The following is a 12,653-nucleotide window of genomic DNA, read 5'->3' on the forward strand; positions in this document are numbered from 1 at the left end:
GTTTTTGGACCCTTGTGGTTCATTCCAAGAAGTGCAATTCCTATTCAAAAGGAAGCTTAAGTCCTAGTTGTTTTCAGGAATGTTCACATTGTTTTTCCAAAAAGCTGTAAACTCTCATCAGCAATGAATGAAGGTCCCTTCTTCCCTGTCCCATCAATGCCAATACTAGTTGTTTTAGTATTTTGTGGTGTGTGCCAGTCTCTGTGGTTTGAGGTGATATCTCATTGTTGTTTTAGTTTGTATTTCCCTGATAGTAGTGATGCAGAACATTTTTCATATGCCTTTTGGCCATTCATATGTCTTCTTTGAGAAAATTTTTGATCATCTTCTCTTCCAATTTTTTGATGGGATTGGACGTTTTTCTTGTAAAGTTGTTAGCAATGCTTTATATAGCTTAGATATCAATCCTTTATCAGATGAGAATTCTCAAAAAACTTTCTCTTCGACTGTGGGCAATTTTGTACTTTTTCCTTTTGAGGTGTAGAGGTTTCTTAATTTAATGAAGTTCCATTTGATTATCTTTTCTTCTGTTTGCTAGGCCAGTGGCATTCACTCATTTAAGATGCCTCTAACTTCAGTGCCTTGGAGAGTTCTGCCTATGTTTTTTCACAGAAACTTATTCATTCAGGTCTGATATTGAGGCCTTTAATCCATTTTGATTTATCTTTTATCTTTTCATTTTTGAGCCACACATAATGATGCTCAAAGGTTATTCATGGCTCTGCACTTAAGAATTACTCCTGATGGTGCTGGAGTATCAGATGGGGTTCAGGGAATCCAACCCGATTTAGTCACATTGAAGATAAACACCCTAGCCTTCTGTACTATTATTCTGGCCCCTGATTTGACTTCCATACATAATATTAAAATGTATAAGGGTCTGCATGAAGAGAGGAATTGGTGTTGGAACACCTTATGCCTGAAAATCAATCGTGAATAGCTTTGTTTCACAGTTACTCAACAAATTTTTTTCAAAAAATTATGAGATTTGAAGAGATAATACATTGACCAAAGGCACAGATCCTGACCAGTTTGCATGGCTGCCAGCTACAGACAGCCAATATTGACTTAATGGTGCCAAGTAGGTGAGTATCAACCCAGCTAGAGGAGAAAAATTAGATGCTGCAAGGATAATGATTAGCAGGTTAGGAATGGCAGAACTATTCACATTAATTTACATTAATTATCAGGAGTTGCCTGTACATGATGTTGACAATATTTGTCATGTGGGTGATTCTCCTTTAAGCATTGAACCCAGCTTGTTCAATTTTGATTGAAAGTATATAGTTAAAGCAATTCTGGCTTAAGAAGGACACCAGGCCCAGGGTGTTACACCTCTTAGTCATGAAGATCTGAATTATTCACCAGGTAGCCTTTGAACCCAGAAAGGTGATATGGAAGGGTAAGGGTCAGTGAATAATAGTTGTGTCCCTAAGACCTGCCATAACAATGAAAGCTATAGTAAATTTACTCTCTATCTTGAAATCTGACTCTCAGAACTTAAATCAACCAGTGGCTCAAAAACAAAACAAACCTTCAGTCACAAGGAATTCAATTATATGCAAGCATAGCAGCAGCTAGTCTTTACTGGTACCCCACTTAATTTTTTCTACTGAGATATTTATTATTTAGTTTATATAATAGAATTACAATAGTGTTTAAATTTATTGTGTTGATATACAAAATTATTGCACCCCATCAGCAGTACCCAAGTGCCCATGGTCCTCCACGATGTCCTTACATCAGCGCTGGTCCTATTATAATTCCCTTACCCCCCCAATGCCTCCTCCCACTGTTCGTTGATAAATTTTGACACCCAAGGCCTACAGTTTGTCATTGGCAAGGAGAATTGGTGGGAATAACTGCTCAGCTCAGAGCCACACCCCTCCTCAGAACCGAACCCTAGTAACTATCCAGTTATAAAGACCTGACCAATCCTCAACATTTGTCAAGAGATTTGTCAGTCTCAGACCTTTTTATGAAGTTGTTTGGGGACCTTCTTTAGAAAGGTATTGAGCCCCCTTTTCTCCCTCTGACCAATCTGCTTCACCCCATTTCTTTCCACAAGTTGGTTTCAAGTGCATAACTGAAACTCTCCACCTAAACTCCTTTAGGAAATTCAAACCTACAGCAGGCTTCTTTCTATCCAACAACTTTGCTACTTCAATTATTTGACAGTCTCTTTTGGTTATATAAATACATAGCCAAAAAAAAAAAAAAAAGAAAAATGTGTTTCTTCTTTTCTAATTTGTATATCTTTTATTTATTTTTCCTATACATTTTTGAGCAGATCCTCTCTGTGTGGTGAGACACTCTTGTTCTTTTTAAAGATAATACTATAGAGTACAATGTTTACTCTAAATTTTTATAGATAACCTTTCAACTCTCTTCCTCTTTTCTATTTTACTAAGAATTTGCTAAGTATTAAGATATGTTGAATTTTTTCAAGTGCCTTTGTCTGCTTTTATTCAAATGATGATAATTTAATCTGGTAATGACATTGAGAGACTCTACTGTTAAGTAGTTTTTATATTGCTTAGTAGGTGCCATGTTGTTTTCATATGCACATATATTTATGCAGCATACACATGAACACAAGCATACAATTAGTTTCTGACTAGCAAATAAATTGCATATTATTTTTGGCTGTATTCTATTAGTGATTATTAGTCTGAAATTTTCCTTTTTTAGAATAAAATTTTTTATTTGTAGCACCTTTGACTCTATTAATGTCATACTAATATAATAAAATGAGTTAGTATTTATTTTTTAATATGGAAAATTTATACCAAAGTAAATGTTTGATAGATCTCACCCATAAATGGTTGTCAGTATGTATAAATATGTGAAGAGTTTTTATAAAAGATTGAATTTTGTTACTGCTTATTATTATTTGTTTCTTATTTAGTCAGTTTTTGGTAAATTAATTTTAACAAATATACTACTCCATTAAAGTTTTGTAGCTTATGAAGTATTTGGTTATTCATTCTCTGCTTTTTTATCTTTTGAATGTCTACTTTATCTTATCAACATTTTCTTATTCATTCCTAAGAAAGATTTCTTTGTGGTTTCCTCTTTTCCACACATGTTAAGAACCAAGTTGAAGAATAAAATAAGAAAGTGTGACTTTGATAAAAGCTAGCTGGGAGGTGGTGGCTTAAAATGAGAGTCAGGTTTGAACTGATTTACTGACTAAGAAAAGTCCCTCAAAAGGCAGCCTAAGAAAAATCTCTGGCATGGAGAAGCAGAGGAAAAATCTTAATGACTCTAGACAGGTTTTCTCTGAAAACCGAAGGGCAGAGCTGAGCTGAGTAAGGGCAATTTATTTTTCTCAGTTACCAATTAAGTAAATAATTCTATTTTCCAAGGAAAGAAAGCATAAAGAAACACAGTAGATCCATTCTTGGGTATTGTTAAATCTTCTAGTCTTTAGTTTCTGATTCCATTAATTTGTGTTCTCAGTCTCACATTTTCTTTTTAGTTAGTTTTTATTTGTTGTTCTATTTCTTTGCTAATAAAAGATTTAATTCACTAATACTTAATTAATAATACTCTTCACCTCTCTGAAGCTTGTAGAAGAGGTTGAAGTTGATTACACCCTGCAGGGTCCTCAAACTTTTTAAACAGGGGGCCAGTTCACTGTCCCTCAGACCATTGGAGGGTCTGACTATAGTAAAAACAAAACTTATGAACTAATTCTTATGCACACTGCATATATCTTATTTTGCAATGAAGAAACAGAACAGATACAAATACAATATGTGGCCCGCGGGCCATAGTTTGAGGACCACTGCATAGCATATGAGAGCTTCCTCACATGACTTTACCTATGACATTTTCATTTCTGTTTCATTATAAATATATCTCTTCATTATTATTTATTAGTTGATCCATGATTTACTTAGAAATGGTTATTTAAATGATCAACAATATTGGATTTTAAAAGGTTTCTCATTTAGTTCCACTACAATTAGAAAAGTTTATGTTAATTTCAAGCAAAGTCTTCCTGTCTTGTATACATTATATATTTTCAATTAAATTTCTTATTTTAGACACTGAGGTTTACAGAGTTGCTCATAATACAGTTATTTCTTTCATTCAATATTTCAACACCAATCCAACCACAAGTGTAATAGTCCTTCTTCCCTTGTCACTAGTTTCCCAAATCCTCACAAGCCTGTTTCTTGGTAGGTATGAATACTTTACCTATTATTGTTTGGTACAACTAAATGGTAATTTAATATAGACAAAATTTTGTTAAAAGAAAAATTTGTGAAAATTGTTGTTGTGTTGTCTCTCAATGGGGTGATTATGTCATTGTCTAAGCTGTGTATTGCTATTTGAGCTTTCTGTAGTTGATTTTATTTGTTGAGCTTACGTGAACTTCTGTGATAATTTCACATCTAATTTGGTGTGTGTTCCTACTGTCAGTATTAAAATTATGAGGGCCAATTATTCAGCCTCATAATTTAAAACTTTGAGTATCTGTGGAGCTGGGCCAATGAGCTCATATGGAAGAGGATCATGGGTGTGTCTGCTGGGAATTTTGAAAGAACAGAGGCACAAAGAGAAATGACCTGCCCTGGCTCCAAATTGTCCCTGAAGATGTCAGCCACAAAGCTGGCATACCTGGAGTTTTTGGGTGCTAGGAGTCTCTGCAGAGATTAGTGTGAAAGAAGTGAAGCTGGGTCATAGACACTGCGCACTTGTATAGTGGGTCGTGAGTGCAGCTACCAGGACATCAACAAGGCAGAACTCCTGAAGAGGGGTGTTTCATGCAGTCAGCTGAAAGGTCTGTAATATAATCCATGAGTTTCTGCTACTAGTTGTGCCTTGCTATCAGAGTTAGATGAATCTATTGCATTGGCCACTTGCACTGACTCTGGGTTGTGGTGTGGCTATAGGAACCACTGGATGTACAGAAGTGGGGATACGAGGTGATAGTTTCCTTATTTGTCTGGAGATATCAGCCACAAAATTGGCAGGCCTGAAGTTTGGGGCAGCTAAGACTATATACATACTGTATATACTTTTGTATACTTTTGATTTTTATGTCATTTTAACTCTAAACCATGCAATTTCTCACATTGTTATTTTATAACCAACATGGACATATCCTAGGCTTGTTTAAACTATGTGTGCAACATTTCTTCTTGATTTCCATCCCCAAATTTGGAATATAAAACATCAACTTAAAAAAGTCTGTGTCCAGAGTGATAGCACAGCTGTAGGGCATTTGCCTTGCACACAGTTGACCCAGGACAAACCTGGGTTCGATTTCCGGTGTCCCATATGGTTCCCCAAGCCAGGAGTGATTTCTAAGCACAGAGCCAGTAGTAACCCCTGAATGTCACCGGGTGTGGCGCAACCCCCCCCCCAAAGTCTATGTCCAATAAAAATAGGGCCAGAAGAACTGGTCCATGGTGGGAAGTTACCACAAAGGGTTAGGGATCACTAAGCAGAAATCACTATGAAAAGGACAACTCTGGACAAGAACTGTATGCTTATCCAGAAAGGAGGTAAATTGATATGCATGATATTCTTCCAGTAACTGTATTACAAACCATAGTGCTTAATAGGAAAAGGAGAAGAGGAATAAAAAGGAGGAAGAGGAGAGAGAGGAGGAGAAGAAGAAAGAGGAGGAGAGAAAAGAGAAGGAGAAGGAAGAAGGAGGTCGGGAAGTAGAAGAAGAGGAGGACAAAGACGATGATGAGGAAAAGAAGGAGGAGGAGGAAGAGGAGGAGGAGGAGAAGAAGGAGGAGCAGGAAGAGGAGGAGGAGAAGGTGGAGGAGGAGGAGAAGAAATAAGAATAAGAAAAAAGGAGGAGGGAGAAGGAGGAGGAGGAAGAGGAGGAAGAGGGGGAAAGGGAGAAGGGGGAAGGCTGGAGAGGTGAGGGGATGAGGGGAGGAGGGGGAAGGGGAGAAGGAGGAAGGGAAGGAGGAGGAGGAAGAAAAGAGAAGGAGAAAGGGAAGAAGGAGAAAGGGAAGAAGGGGAAAGGGAGAAGGGGAAGGGAAAGAGAGGTGAGGGGATGAGGGGAGGAGGGGGGGAAGGGGAGAAGGAGGAAAGGGAGGAGGAGAAAGAAAAGAGGAGAAGAAAGGGAAGAAGGAGAAGGAGGAGGAAAGGGGTAGGAGAAGGAGAAAAATAGGAGGAAGGTGAGGAAGAGGAAGAGGCTAGGAGGAGGAGGAAGGTATCTGCCATAGTAGCAGATTGGTGGGGACAGAGTGAAACAAGGGGCTTTAGTGGCAGGAAAAGTAAAGAAAAGATGATAAAGAAATGATGGGTGTTGGAACATTGTATGGCTAAAAACTATGAACAACTTTATAACTGTGTATCTCATGGCATTCAATTTTAAGTGTATATACTCACAACAGCATGACAGTTTCTAAGATGTTATGCAGACTAAAAGAAACTAATGTAGAGGGCCAGAGCAATAGCACAGTAATAAGGTGTTTGCCTTGCATGTGGCCAATGCAGGGCAGACCCCAGTTCGAATCCCATATCCCTTATAGTCCCCTGAGCCTTCCAGGAGTGACTTCTGAGCACAGAGCCAGGAGCAACCCCTGAGCGCTGCCAGGTGTGACGCCCCCAACAAAACAAAAACAACTAAACTAAAAAAGAAACCATTGTCAAATAATTGCATATTTTATACCTCCACTGATAAGGCATTGTAAAAAAGACAAATCTATATCAATCATGAACAGAGCATTGGGGCAAGGAGATAGTTCAAAAGAAATATAAACATAAATGCTCACCACCCAAGGTCCCCAGAGCTTTTGAGTATGGCCCAAAACACACACACACACACACACACACACACACACACACACACACACACACACACGGTACGTAACATTGATTAACATCTTACCATGAAGAGGAGCATGAGGGAGATTTGAGGGATGATAGAACTGATCAACTATTTGATTCTATTTAAATAAATATATATTTAATGATATAAATATTAAAGAATGTGTTTTAAAAATCACAGAACTGTATATTCAAAAATCAATTTTACCATATGCATTTTTTGGGAGGTCACATCCGGCAGCGCTCAGGGCTTACTCCTGGCTCCATGCTCAGAAATTGCTCCTGGCAGGCTTGGGGGACCATATGGGATTTGAACCAATGACCTTCTGCATGAAAGGCAAATGCCTTCCATGCTATCTCTCTGGCCCCACCATATGCATTTTTAATTAAGTAAAGCTTAAAAGTAAAATACTAAGTAGAGGAAAAATTCTATATCCAGCCAAAATGTCATGGTAGAAGGTTTGTAATCACTAAATTTTTTCTTGACACTTTTGGCCATTGGCCATTAAAAAGCTTGTTTCCAGTTCTTATAAACAGCACACTGTAGCTTTTTTAAAAATCATTTCCAAATTTAATATTTGTTTTGAGTTCTGAGATTTTATTTTATTTATTTATTTATTTATTTATTTATTTATTTAGGTTTTTGGGCCACACCCATTTGATACTCAGGGGTTACTCCTGGCTAAGCGCTCAGAAATTGCCCCTGGCTTGGGGGGACCATTTGGGACGCCGGGGGATCGAACCGTGGTCTTCCCTTGGCTAGCGCTTGCAAGGCAGATGCCTTAACTCTAGCGCCACCTTGCCGGCCCCGAGTTCTGAGATTTTATTTCATAAACTCTTGCTTAGAAAATTATTGTTTTTCACAATTAGAACTTCAGTCTACCTTTAACTCTAGTGTAATTTAATTGCCTTTCTTTTATTTCCTTATTCTTTCCCGTGAGGAACTATGATTAATGTATATAAATACATGATATATACATTTTATAATACATAGAGAATATACTATATTTTATACTTTGTTAAATATACTCAAACTGGATCTGCCTAGATACTTCTTAATTTTTTATTTTTTAATACTAGTTCCTGTATAATTTTCTTAGGTTTAACTTCCATTTTACTAATTTTTACTTCAATTGCATTCAATTACATTCATTTCCTTCTAGAACTTTTAGTTACTTTTAAATATGTCTTTTCTTCTTTGAAAAAATTTAAGACTTTGTTCTTTAATATGTTTGTTATTGCTTCTCTCTGTCTCATTTTGTTTCTTTGGAGACTACACTCAGCTGTACTCAGTGTTTACTCCTGACTCGTGCTCAGGAATCATTCCTGGTGGTTCTTGGAGGACCATTTTTCTTTTTATTTAAAAACGTTTATAAAATGTCTTTAATCATTTCAGATACTACTCACATTGGTTCTACCAAAAAGCTCTACTTTCTTAAATTATAAGGTACAATTTTGAATGCTGTCATCTGTCTCTGATAATACATACTCATGTAGATTGTTTTCTAATGTGTTTTTCAACTATTTATCATGTGCTTATGGTCAGCAGATACTTATCAAGGAATTCTGAAAGATATAGATTAAGGGTTAATGCCACTATATTAGTTTGTTTTTCTTTCTGCTAACAATAAGTCAGAGAATTTTCTTATTATTTAAATTTCTCAGTTTAGGAAGTTATCAAATAATGAAGACTGAATAAAAATGAACATCCAATAGCACATTTGGAATTGTCATGAACGTTCCATAAAATATTTTCTTTGATTATTCAAGTATCTTACTAATGCTACGACATCAGAGGAACAAACTAGATTATATTTTGTTCCACTTTCACTGATGGTGGATGAAAGTTTCCTCTTAATAATCTGTCCAATTCTATGGACTCAAAGTGGTTTCTTAACTAATGTTTTTTCTCTCTGTTGCTCTCTAGTAATCTTCCAAATATATTTCCTCTCCTCTGAAAGAAACTAATAGGCCAAAAGAATCTAAATATATTATATTAACTGTATATATTAAATATATAAGTAGACTAAAAATATAAGCAGAATTTATGAAAAAGGCAAATGCACAGCCCAATTCAGAAGTAGAAACTTTGTCTACTTCAAAGTTGAAAATCCTAGCATTAAATAAGAAGTGAGTTGGAAATCAGAATGAAAATGAGCATTGATATTTGTTGGCCTCTGACATTACCTCCCTCAAATTAAAATAAAAGTTTTTCCTGGCATATATCCCTTTTAGTTTACAGAGGAGGTTCAAGGCTATTCAGTCAGATCTAATGTCCTCCACCTTTCTTCCTCAGAAGGAAATTTTATGAGCAGAAAGAGAGCTTATGTTGAGTATCAAAAATACATGCTCAAGTTAAGAGAGGGTTAAGACAAGGAAAAGTCCTGTTGTTTCTAAGTGCATCATTGGGGCTATTTTTTTTTATAAACTCTCCTTTAATCAATTAGCTCCCTTTAAACATATTTTTCCTTTGCAGATTTTCAATTTTTATCTTTTCTGAGCATACCTTCCCCATTCTTCAGGTTTCAATACCAATCAGGCTGATTTCTCAGGCTGGAGAACTATTAGACCACAAATGGTAGAATCAATTAGAGAAAAGGCCTTTTTTTTAACCTCCAAATCTCAAAATATCTGTGCTACCCCTTAGAGACAGCCCTCCTTCCTTGAAGGCCAGAGAGACATGGACAAAAGGTTGCAAGGTAATGTAATTTTAGAGCTCAGGCCTTCTGATGCTCTGGATGTTTTTTAAAAAATCATATAGTCATCAAAAAGCTTCACTCCCAGCTGTGTGGAAAGTGACTGCAGCTCTCACTTAATTTTGGTTGCATTACCTCATTCTATACATCATTCATGACAAGCAAGAAACCACGGGCCTCCTTCATTAAACCCTCTTGTCCTTGACCCAGTTCTAATTTATTTGGTCATTTACCTCATAAATCCTGCAGCTGAAAAGGGCTTTGCACAAATTTTGATGTAACGAGTTCCATCCTTGTTGTCACAACAAGAAAACGAAGCCAAAGCAAATAGGAATCTTGACCTACTGCTATTTTTGTGGCCTTCCCATAGGATCCACATTGTCATCATTCTGAAACTAGGATGGAAGGAGTGAGAGGGGAGATTTTTAAAACTTTTCCTTGGAATAGCTATTTATGTCTTCCGACCTAGCACTTTTCCTTGAACTCAAAGGGAACATCAAGACAGACTACAGCATGACTCCTCCACCCCCACATAAATGAATCCATTTGCACATCCTCAGCTATTTGAGTTGGGGAAAAATGAAGCACTTTATGCATTTTGTGCAACATGTCAAGAATTAAATTTTGAAGCATGGGCTTCCATTCTAAAAGGGACAGGATCCTGCACCATACTCTGAATAGTTTCTGTCTTGTCTGTAGACACTGCTCTTCCCTAATCTATATTATCAGGGCTTTGCAACCCTCCATAATTACAGGAAAAAAAACCAAGAAAGCAAGGTATTCGCTCTAGAAGAATTAGAGGACTGGCGCTTTGAGAAGCTAAAGTGTACAAGGTCTTCTGAATAGCACTGGGAAAACCAGGCTACCTCAAAATTCAGTTAGATAAAGGAGGTGTTTCACTCATCACTTAGACTCATTCCAATTATCTGGATCCTCTGTACTCTATCATCAAATGTTAGAATTAAAGGGCTATAAGATGCTTCATTGTAAGCACAAAATAGAGCATGCCCATGTACTATACATAGGTATGAAATAAATATAAATATTTTATAAAGGATTTTGACAGCATGGGACAAGGGGATTTATGTTTAACTAGGATTTCAACATAAATTCCATTTCCCCAAAATTACATTAATACAGGCTTTATTAATAAAATGTTTGGGTTTTTGCTGTCTTTACTTGGACTATAGCTGGATAATAAGCAATATACAAAACACCAAAATGTACTGCAGTTTCCCAAACATACAATACACTTTAAGAGTCAACGAGGTAACAAAAAAGATACATATGGTTCTGCTTTTAAAAGGGCTTTTTAAACTTGCTTAAGGAAAAGTAAATCAGTAGAGATATTTATTCTCTTTCTTCTCTTCTCCTTCCCTTTTCTACTATTGTGATTGTGATGATCAGGGATTAAAAATAGAAGAGCAGCTGGAACTGTGCTGAGTTCATGGAGACAGCACTGTGGATTGAATTCATGTCTTCACACTTGAAAAGTAGATGCTTTTAACCACTGAGCTATCTTCTGGGCCCCAAACTATCTCTTGAATTTTTTTCTCATAAAGACCAACTAAAAAAAATCACTATCCATTCACCAACAGATGCTACTGAGTTCCTTAGTTTTCTGTTTTATTGAATCACCATAAATTACAAAGATTTTTACAATTGAGTTTCAGGCATACATTGTTCCAACACCACTCCCTTCACCTATATCCAATAATCTCTATCAGTGCCCCCAGTTTCCCACCCACCACCCAGCCCGTTTCTGTAGCAGAAACTTTTCCCCTTCTCCATTGTCTTAGTGTTTCCCACTACTTTTACTCCCATAGAAAGTTTCCTACTGAAGACCAGTTCTCCTACTCTTTGTTTCTATTGCCATTGGGCATTTGATAGTCCTCTGCGAAGTTTCTTTACATACCACATATGAGAGGTTATTCTGAGTCTGTTCTTTTCCCTCTAATTTCACTCACCACAATACTCTCTAGATCCATCAATGTTGCAGCAAATTTCATGAATTTATATTTTCTTATGGTCAAGTAGTATTCCTCTATACATGTGCCATAGTTTCCTTATCTAATTATCTGTTAATGGACATTTAGGTTGTTTCTATATTTTGGCCATTGTGAATGTGCAGAAATGAACATAGGAGTACAGATATTGAAGCATTGTGTTTTGGAGCTTTTAGGGTAGATTCCCAGAAATGAAATTGATGAGTAGTATGGAAGCTAATTTTCTAGTTTTTGAGGAATATTCATAATGTATTCCCAAAAGGTAGCTCAGTGGACATTTCTACCAGCAGTGAATGAGGGTCCCTTTTCCCCCACATCTTCGCTAACATTGGTTGTTATTGCTCTTTTTTGATTGATGACAATACCTCTACTGTGAGTTGATATATCATTATTCTTTTGATTTGCATTTCAGATGATTAGTGATAGAGAGCATTTCTTCATGAGCCTCTGGTCATTTGTATTCTTGTATTAGGATGCTCCTATTCACCTTTTCTCCATTTCTGATGGTGTTAAGAGCCCCTTAATTCTTGTATTGACTTCCAAGCCAATTGTCTCCAGATTATATCATAAAAAGGTTTCAAAATCAACTTAAAGCTAATTTTCCCACAAAATTCCTTGACTTTTTTCTTTGGTATTCCACTATCCCTTGTATTTATTTGCATTCGTCCACCCTAAGCAAAACTTGATCTTTCTTACCAAGAACTGCCCTTAAACTGAAAGAAACAGACTGAAAGCTCTTTAAAAATAGAATTTACTATTAATAGCAGTGGCACCAACCATTGAAAAGGAAGGAAGTCAATTTAGGGATTCTATCAGCTACAATTAGCTTTCTAGCACCTAGGAGAAAGAATTTAAATATAACTAAAAATAGCAAAAATTATGTGTGGTCCCTGAATCCACCCCTGATGTCTCTGAAAACTTGCATCAATCCAAATGCATAACCTTTTCCTAGCTCCCTTCAAACCTAGCAGTAAGTTTGTGGTTTTGAAATTGGAATTACCAAAAGGAATACTGTTTTAATCAAAATCAAAGGCTCTGGGGCTGGAGAAGTGGTGCAAGCGGTAGGATGTTTGCCTTGCATGTGTTAACCTAGGACAGACCACGGTTCGATCCCTGGCATCCCATATGGTCTCCAAGTCAGAAG

The sequence above is a fragment of the Suncus etruscus genome, chromosome 2, assembly GCF_024139225.1.
Source record: "Suncus etruscus isolate mSunEtr1 chromosome 2, mSunEtr1.pri.cur, whole genome shotgun sequence".
NCBI classification, from domain to species: Eukaryota; Metazoa; Chordata; class Mammalia; order Eulipotyphla; family Soricidae; genus Suncus; species Suncus etruscus.